The sequence below is a fragment of the Acanthochromis polyacanthus genome, chromosome 9 (genome assembly GCF_021347895.1).
Source record: "Acanthochromis polyacanthus isolate Apoly-LR-REF ecotype Palm Island chromosome 9, KAUST_Apoly_ChrSc, whole genome shotgun sequence".
Lineage (NCBI taxonomy): Eukaryota > Metazoa > Chordata > Actinopteri > Pomacentridae > Acanthochromis > Acanthochromis polyacanthus.
Genome location: NC_067121.1, coordinates 478,054 through 487,007, shown reverse-complemented (window position 1 = coordinate 487,007; position 8,954 = coordinate 478,054). Strand labels below are relative to the sequence as shown.

General features: G+C 39.6%; 1 long non-coding RNA gene across 3 annotated transcripts in view; it reads left to right on the top strand.

The window, feature by feature from the left end:
• The window catches only part of LOC127535604 (uncharacterized), a 171,447-nt gene that overhangs the window by 97,377 nt on the left and 65,116 nt on the right, over window positions 1–8,954 (top strand). The window contains exon 1 of one of the 3 annotated variants that reach the window (XR_007944483.1): window positions 3,457–3,556. The exons of the other annotated variants lie outside the window; for them this stretch is intronic. This is a non-coding gene — a long non-coding RNA (uncharacterized LOC127535604). Of the gene's footprint in view, window positions 1–3,456; window positions 3,557–8,954 lie in introns of those variants that run through there. 3 annotated transcript variants of the gene reach the window in all.

Here is an 8,954-nt window from a genome sequence, read left to right as displayed (position 1 = left end):
CAGCTCTGATGTGGGTAAAGTTTTCCCCTCAAATACTCTGCAGCATCTCTTTACTGCTTCATTTCTCTGTTGTCTTTGTCATCAGTCCAACAAGACACAAATCAGAGCTTTAACAGAGTGTGTCTCCCTCTAGTGGATGTTGTGGAGTTTTCTGTTGTCTTTGCTCCAAAGGTTTTTGTACAGAGTTTTACTGTTTCCTGTCACTGTGGGCCTCAGAGCACAGTAGTACACAGCAGAGTCTGACAGATGAAGATTCTGGATCTTCAGAGGAACTGATGTCTTGCTGAATTCAGCATCAAATCTGTCTTCCTGGAACCTGGAGCATTGTCCACCTCCATTAATCACACCACGTCTTAACATGTATTTAGGAAACTATTTACTTACTTCTGTTGTACGCAGAAACAATAGCAGTTTGATCCTGTCGTTACTGCTCTCTAAAAGTACAATCTCAGTGTTAACTGTGTCTCCTTCAGCCAGCGAATGAACATCTCCTGATGGCTGCATCACTATTGTCTTCTCCTTTACACTCTGGAGAGAAACACAACATGCAGAGAAAGAAACGACTATAACTGATTGTTTAACGCGAGATAATCATGCCTGTCAAAGAGTTTTAATTTCCATGTAGAATACGTAAATCTTGTAATCTGGCTAGTTTTTCTCAATGAACTCTGTCCATGTTAAATATGTCACCTACCTCTTATTGTGAGCACAAACAAAGTGACAAACAGACTGAAGTTCACTGACAGCATCTTGAAGATGAAGACAATCTGTCTGTTCTTGGATCAAACTCCACTGTGAAAGTTTGTGTCTTTTCTGTCCTTGAGTCCCAGTTTAGCTCCTCCCTTCATCCTTTCCTCCTTCCTCTCACAGCTCTGACTAACAGAGTGTTTGTCTCTGATGATGATCTCATTCACTCACTGACTTAAGATCATTGGAGGAGAGTAACATGTACAACTGTGTGTCGTCTGCATACAAATGTTTCCTGACAGCATCACCAAGAAGAAGCATGTTTATGTTAAACTGAATATGTTCCAGGATACAAGATTCCAGTCCTCTGTTGTTACCAAATGCAAGAATCAAAAAATAGACAAAGATCTTAAGAACGATGAAACCCATCTGATTCTAGGAGTTGTTATATTAGAAGTGAGCTGTAGACAGGATTTACTGCAGCTGTAAGATGGAGCAGAGAAGGAACAGAGACATGTTTGAAGTCAGTATTGATCCCAAAATCTCTGATTATTTTGTACAATTATTAGTGCAACTGATACTGTCAGCTCAATAGGAACTGTGTTTCTGGGACATTAATGAGTAGTACTGGGGCTCCACAAGGAACAGTCCTGGCTGCTATCGTGGCATGTATCAGAAATGGACATGAAGCTGAATACAGAGATCTGATAAGTGCCTTCAGTGACTGGAGTCACAAAAACTGCCTGCTACTCAATGCCTCAAAGACAAAGGAAATGATCATAGATTTCCACAGATCCAAACCCCCTCTTCAGCCAGTGAACACTTGTGGCGTGGACATCGAGATGGTGACATCATATCAATATTTAGGTGTCCACCTTGATAATAAGTTGGACTGGTCTACAAACGTAGACTTCATCTACAAAAAGGGCCAGAGCTGACTTTACTGCCTCAGAAGACTTCGATCACTAGACATCTGCAGTAAGATGCTGCAGATGTTTTATCAGTCTGTGGTAGCAAGTGTCCTGTTTTATGCTGCAGTCTGCTGGGGAGGCAGAATAAAACAGAAGGATGCAAGGCGTCTGAACAAACTGATTAAAAAAGCTGGCTCTGTGGTTGGAATCAGATTGAACACTTTGGAGGATGAGGTGGAGAGACGGGCACTGAGCAAGATGGAGGCCATTCTGACAACCATGGATCATCCACTTCACATCTGCCTCAATGAACAACGAAACATCAGTGCACGGCTCCTATCCCTGCGCTGCAGGACTGAAAGATTTAGGAAATCTTTCTTGCCATCAGCAGTCAGGCTATTCAATTCACAATTAAACAGATAAGAACCCTGACAACTGAATTTGACTTCGGGGATGAATAAAGTCATTCTGATTCTGATTCGATAATTTGGATGATGACTGCACACATTTCAAAATGGCTCCTTGTTCAAAACTTTAACATCAATACATCAGCCTTCTGTAATAGTATTCAAGAAACACGTAGCACCATCTCAGATGTTGTTCATACTTTTAATTTTTTTGTTTGAAATGTAAAAATAAATCAATAAATAAATACATTGAAAATATCTGGACATTCTGATGTGGGTGAACTTTTTCCCCTCAAATCCTCTGCAGCATCTCTTCTGGAGGCATCACTGATCTGCTGCTCCTGTCAATCCTCCCACAGTGTTTCATCAGCAGCTGTAACCACAGTGACTGTGAGAAAACAGGAATTACCTCAATCCATCTGATATGAAGCTGTGCTCTCAATACCACTTCCCTCCTCTTTGAAGAGGAGTCTCATATCTGTGTTCAGGTTTTTGTACAGCCTCTGCTACACTTTGTATCACTGTGTCTCTAGAGCACAGTAGTAGAGAGCTGTGTCTGCCAGGGTTAGCTGATTGATGGTCAATGTAGTTGATGTAGCTGTTGTTTCTGATCCATATCGATGATCAGGAATATGATCACCTGTCCATCCTTTTGCTCTTTTCCAGAGTATAAACTGAGGAGCTTGAAGGTCAGAATGATGTTTGTACCAGTAAAGGGCAACACGTTCATAACGTGTCTGATAGTTACACCTGAGTGTGACAGATTCTCCTTCTGTTCCACTGACCACATCTTTCTCAGGAGAGATTGTGTCTTCAGCTTTTAGTCCTGGAAAAAGTAGAGAAAATGAAGCCATCAGACTCACATTGTCCATGAGGCTGAGAGGAGAAGACAGTGGAAAATGTGACATTTACAAGCAGTAAAACTGTATTTCTGTCAGTTCAAGTCAGAAGATGATCAAAACATCATTTCATTTTCTCAAAACAAAAATCAGAAAAACTTTTCAAAAGCTGTCTCTGTATGTTGTTAAATCAGCAGGTCAAATTTTATCCCTGAACTTAACACACCTATGAAGTGAGATGAAAACAAAAAGAGGTAAAGCAACATGTCTTTGGAGTTATTAAAGTCAGACACACATCAGATGAACAATGTTCTTCCACTGCAGCACAATGAGGAAGAAATAATGTGAGTGGATGAGCTGAAGTTCAGTGGGCGGGGCCATTACCTCTTGACATCAATTTTTAAACTCAATTCAGCCAATCAGAGTGTTTTGTGTTTCCACAGCAGCTCTGTCTCTCATCTTTGTTGCTTCATTTCTCTGTTGTCTTTGGCTGAATCCCAAACCGCCCCCTACACACTCCCCCTGCACTACCGAGTGTCACTCCAAAAGAAGTCACACTCGCAGCTGTGGAGGGCACCTATTATTGAAGGCGGAGGGTATAAATACGACCGTCAGGAATGGGACGCCCTGTTGCCTCACCGGAAAACGGAAGACGTCATCGCCATGGTAACACAAAGACGCCTACTGTCATGGCTGTAGCGCTGTGGCACAGGTTGCAACTAACAAGGATCGCTGCTGCTTCCAGAAGATGAAAGCGTCTTCATTTGTTAGCACTGCTGCATCAGCAAGAGGTAAATGTTGCATTGCAGTGTCATCTGTGTATTTCGTAAAAGTGACATAATGTAATGCTACAAAACACCGTGAGGGAATACATGTAAAAATAAAATACGACTCCCGTCAGTTACACAAAACCTGAAATATCACATGTAATATGCACATAGGCTGCATCACCAAATTATCATCATGTCAGCTAATTATCGTGATGCATAAACTGTCTACCACGATTGCAACTGATCATGACAACCTGTGCTCAAAACGAAATGGTTTTTCTGTAAGTCATTTACGTGATGATGAAAAAATGTGAGAAGATGGAGTTACTGATCAAACTGATATTTCTATATCCAGACAAAACAATAGTCTTTTCTCTTCCCAGGAAGGCACCTCACCATGCCTCCTTCGCAGCATTTCTCTTCTTTGTAAAGAGGGAATCATGTGCTGTGTGGAGCCGCACCAGTTGTTTTGTTTTCTCCACCCTCCCTGCAAAAGCAGACAATCAGCAGGCAATGATGTAGGGGCTACATTCTGCTTCAAATAATTTGAAGTCATCCCACATGTTTTCCAATCCTATTATCTGGCATTTCAAATCCAACAAATGAATGAATAAATGAATTCTATCAGTTGTGTTCAAATTGTAAGGTGTCAGGGGGTGCACAATTAAATCAAACATCAGCAGAGAAGAAGATTTGTTTCTTTTGTTTTATCTTTTTTCACCACTCTTTTTGTGATGTTCTGTCAGTGTGAAAAAGGCGTGGGAGAAATAATGGACGCATGTGGAACTTACATCGAGATGTTGTTTCCTCCTCCATTTCGACTTTGCACTTCCTGAAAAAGTTGTCCAGAATGAGCATCGATGCAGACTCGCTATTTAAGGGCTGAACAGTCCACTCTCCCTCCGCACTACGCGGTTTGGGACGGCCCTTAATATGGAGGACCCTCCGTGGGAACGCACAAACGGAGGGGTAGTGTGTAGGGGCGGTTTGGGATTCAGCCTTTGTCATCAGTTCAGCAAGTCACAAATCAGAGCTTTAACAGAGTGTGTCTCCCTCTAGTGGATGTTGTGGAGTTTTCTGTTGTCTTTGCTCCAAAGGTTTTTGTACAGAGTTTTACTGTTTCCTGTCACTGTGGGCCTCAGAGCACAGTAGTACACAGCAGAGTCTGACAGTTGAAGCTTCTGGATCTTCAGAGGAACTTTGTTGTTCTCTACTTGAGCATCAAATCTGTCTTTCTCGAACTCTGGAGCATTAACATCACCATAAGCACCACGTTTTAAAATGTACACTGGAAAGCCATTTACGTCTTGTTTGTACCAGAACAAATCATTATTTGTGGAACTGCTCTCAAAAGTACAATCCAGTGTAACTGTGTCTCCTTCAGCAGCAATGACATCTTCTGATGGCTGCATCACTTTGTCTTCTCCTTTACACTCTGGAGAAGAACACAACATGCAGAGGAAGACATGAATCAATCAAAACTTTGGTTTAACAGAGAACAATCTGCAGCTGTAAAGAGTTTTATTCAAAGTAGAACAGATAGAACTTTGTGATCTTTTTTTTAATGAAACTCTGTCCATGTTAAATATGTCACCTACCTCTTATTGTGAGCACAAACAAAGTGACAAACAGACTGAAGTTCACTGACAGCATCTTGAAGATGAAGACAATCTGTCTGTTCTTGGATCAAACTCCACTGTCAAAGTTTGTGTCTTTTCTGTACTTGAGTCCCAGTTTAGCTCCTCCCTTCATCCTTTCCTCCTTCCTCTCACAGCTCTGACTAACAGAGTGTTTGTCTCTGATGATGATCTCATTCACTCTCTGACTTAAGATCATTGGAGGAGAGTAACATGTACAACTGTGTGTCGTCTGCATACAAGTGTTTCATCAGAACATCATCAAGCAGAAGCATGTTTATGTTAAACTGAATATTTTCCAGGACAGAAGATTCCAGTCCTCTGTTGTTTCTAACAGCAAGAATCAAAAGAAAGACAAACATCTAAAGAGCGATGAAACCCATCTGATTCTAGAAGTTGTTCAATTAGAAGTGAGCTGTAGACAGGATTTACTGCAGCTGTAAGATGGAGCAGAGAAGGAACAGAGACATGTTTGAAGTTAGTATTGATCCCAAAATCTCTCATTATTTTGTACAGTTATTAGTGCAACTGATAATGTCAGCTCAATAATTTGGATGATGACTGCACACATTTCAACATGGCTGCTTCTTCAAAAGTTTAAATTTAACGTCTACACATCAGCCTTTTGTAATAGTAACCCTAACCCACCATCTCAGATGTTAATACTTTTAATTTATTTTTGTTTGAATTGTAAAATAAATAAATAAATGAATAAATAAATAAATAGATTTAAAATATCTGCATATTCTGAAGAAGGTGATTTCCCCCCCCCTCAAATCCTCTGCAGCATCTCTTCTGGAGGCATCACTGATCTTCTGCTCCTGTCAATCCTCCCACAGTGTTTCATCAGCAGCTGTAACCACAGTGACTGTGAGAAAACAGGAATTAGCACAATCCATCTGATATGAAGCTGTGCTCTCAATACCACTTCCCTCCTCTTTGAAGAGGAGTCTCATATCTGTGTTCAGGTTTTTGTACAGCCTCTGCTACACTTTGTATCACTGTGTCTCTAGAGCACAGTAGTAGAGAGCTGTGTCTGCCAGGGTTAGCTGATTGATGGTCAATGTAGTTGATGTAGCTGTTGTTTGGGATTCATATCGATGATCAGGAATATAATCACCTGTCCATCCTTTTGCTTTCTTCCAGAGTATAAACTGAGGAGCCTGAATGTCAGAATGATGTTTGTACCAGAAAAGGGCAATGTTACTACTGTCTGTCTGATAGTTACACCTGAGTGTGACAGATTCTCCTTCTGTTCCACTGACTACATCTTGTTCAGGAGAGATTGTGTCTTCAGCTTTTAGTCCTGGAAAAAGTAGAGAAAATGAAGCCATCAGACTCACATTGTCCATGAGGCTGAGAGGAGAAGACAGTGGAAAATGTCACCTGTACAGTGTTACTCTGTGGACACAAACAGCTCAACTGGAGCTCAGATCACAACTAGATTGTACACAACTTGATGACAAAGACAGAATATTGAGTGATTTCAACTGTGAACATGAACACAGCAGGTTAAAGAGAAATTCATGTGTTCATAAACTCACCTATGAAGTGAGATGAAAACAAAAAGAGGTAAAGCAACATGTCTTTGGAGTTATTAAAGTCAGACACACATCAGATGAACAATGTTCTTCCACTGCAGCACAATGAGGAAGAAATAATGTGAGTGGATGAGCTTAAGTTCAGTGGGCGGGGCCATTACCTCTTGACATCATTTTTTTTCAGTTCAGTCAATCAAAGTGTTTTGTGTTTCCACAGCAGCTCTGTCTCTGATCTTTGCTGCTTCATTTCTCTGTTGTCTTTGTCATCAGTCCAACAAGTCACAAATCAGAGCTTTAACAGAGTGTGTCTCCCTCTAGTGGATGTTGTGGAGTTTTCTGTTGTCTTTGCTCCAAAGGTTTTTGTACAGAGTTTTACTGTTTCCTGTCACTGTGGGCTGCAGAGCACAGTAGTACACAGCAGAGTCTGTCACTACAGCAGAGGAGATCTTCAGATCCATTTTTGTTTCTTCTTTTCTCACTGTAACAGACAGTCTAGGGACTGGATTTAATCCTATATCTCCCGACTCTGAATGAGAGATCAGGAACTCTGGTGCTTTTCCTGGATATTGTCGATACCAGAAGAAATAATTAGCAGCTCCTTTGGTGTATTTGCAGGACAGAGTCACAGTGCTGCCTTCTAAACTGGACTCTTCATCCTTTTCTGCAGTCAGTTGTTGACAGTTGACACCTAAAGGAAGAGATAAATGTTGTTATTATTGAAAATTTCTCCACGGAGGAACAATAAAGTTCATTATAAAGTTTATCTGATCTTATTAAATGATGTAAATGAATCACAATATTCTCATGTTGTTTGAGGTCACATACCTGTTAAAATGTAGAGAAGCAACACACAAAACCCACAATTATCCAACAGAACCATGTTGAACAAAGTAATGTTTATTGATAGTGAGTTGAATGTGGAAGTTTGTGTCTCTTCTATAGTTCAGTAACAGCTCAGCTCCTCCCTGAATCTCTCCGTCTCCTCTTTGATCTGTAATTTCTTCTCTCTCTTTGTGATTTTTTAGCTCCTCATTCATCCTAAGCTGCAGCCTTTGTGATTTTCTAATCACATTTTTTTTTCCAATTTGTGATTTCCATTTGAAAATAAGTAATTTTTAAACCTTATGTGAGACAAGAGGCCATCAGTCATTTACTGTTGGTTAAATATGTAATAATGTATGAACTGATTAATTTATCAACTTTTGAACTGATCACCAACTATAACGATATTCAAATTATTAAGAAAAAAAAGGTTTTGTGAATTGAAAATTGCATGCTGTTAACACTGAATATATTTAGTATTTTTTCTACAATATGTGTATTTTATTGCTTCTCTATGACAGAAAACTGAATATCTTTGGATTGTGGAAATAATAAGACATTTGAGGAGCTTACCTGGAATTTGAGGAAAGAAGCCGGACATTTTTTCACCATTTTCTGATATTTTATAGACCAAACAAGTTATTAGGACATTCAAAATGTCTGAACAGATTAATCAACTGTGAAAATAAGTTCCAACATTCACCATGAAGTTGTGGAAATAGAATCCCTCCTATTATGTTGATATTTCCCCCTGTATTTAAATCTTTATTGTACAAATCCTCTTTGAATAACACTACTTTTATTAAAAAACAAATAAGGACAGAATTATTTCTATTGGTGTTATAAATCCATCTGAACTCTTAAAAACATGAAACAAAACACTGAATCCAGGACTGGAAGTAGTCTCTGACTATCTGTGGGCCAAATTAAAGGAATTATTTCTGTTTGCAGTAATGTGAATGTTTGTCCCATTATTACTACAAGTAAGAATAAAATATAAATACCAAAACCTCCAGTTGATAAAAATGAATGAAAATTCTGTGTAAGCCACCAATTACATATACACTGATGATCAAGCTGTAAAAATGATTAAATTTCAGTTTGAAATTGATTTCACAGGAATCATAGAGTTAAATGAAGCAGCAACAACACAAGAAGACATTATTGACTTTATTCTGAGCTGGACAGAAAAATCTGAACTGAATCCTAAAAACCATAGAAGTGTAACAGAGTGTGTCTCCCTCTAGTGGATGTTGTGGAGTTTTCTGTTGTCTTTGCTCCAAAGGTTTTTGTACAGAGTTTTACTGTTTCCTGTCACTGTGGGCCTCAGAGCACAGTAG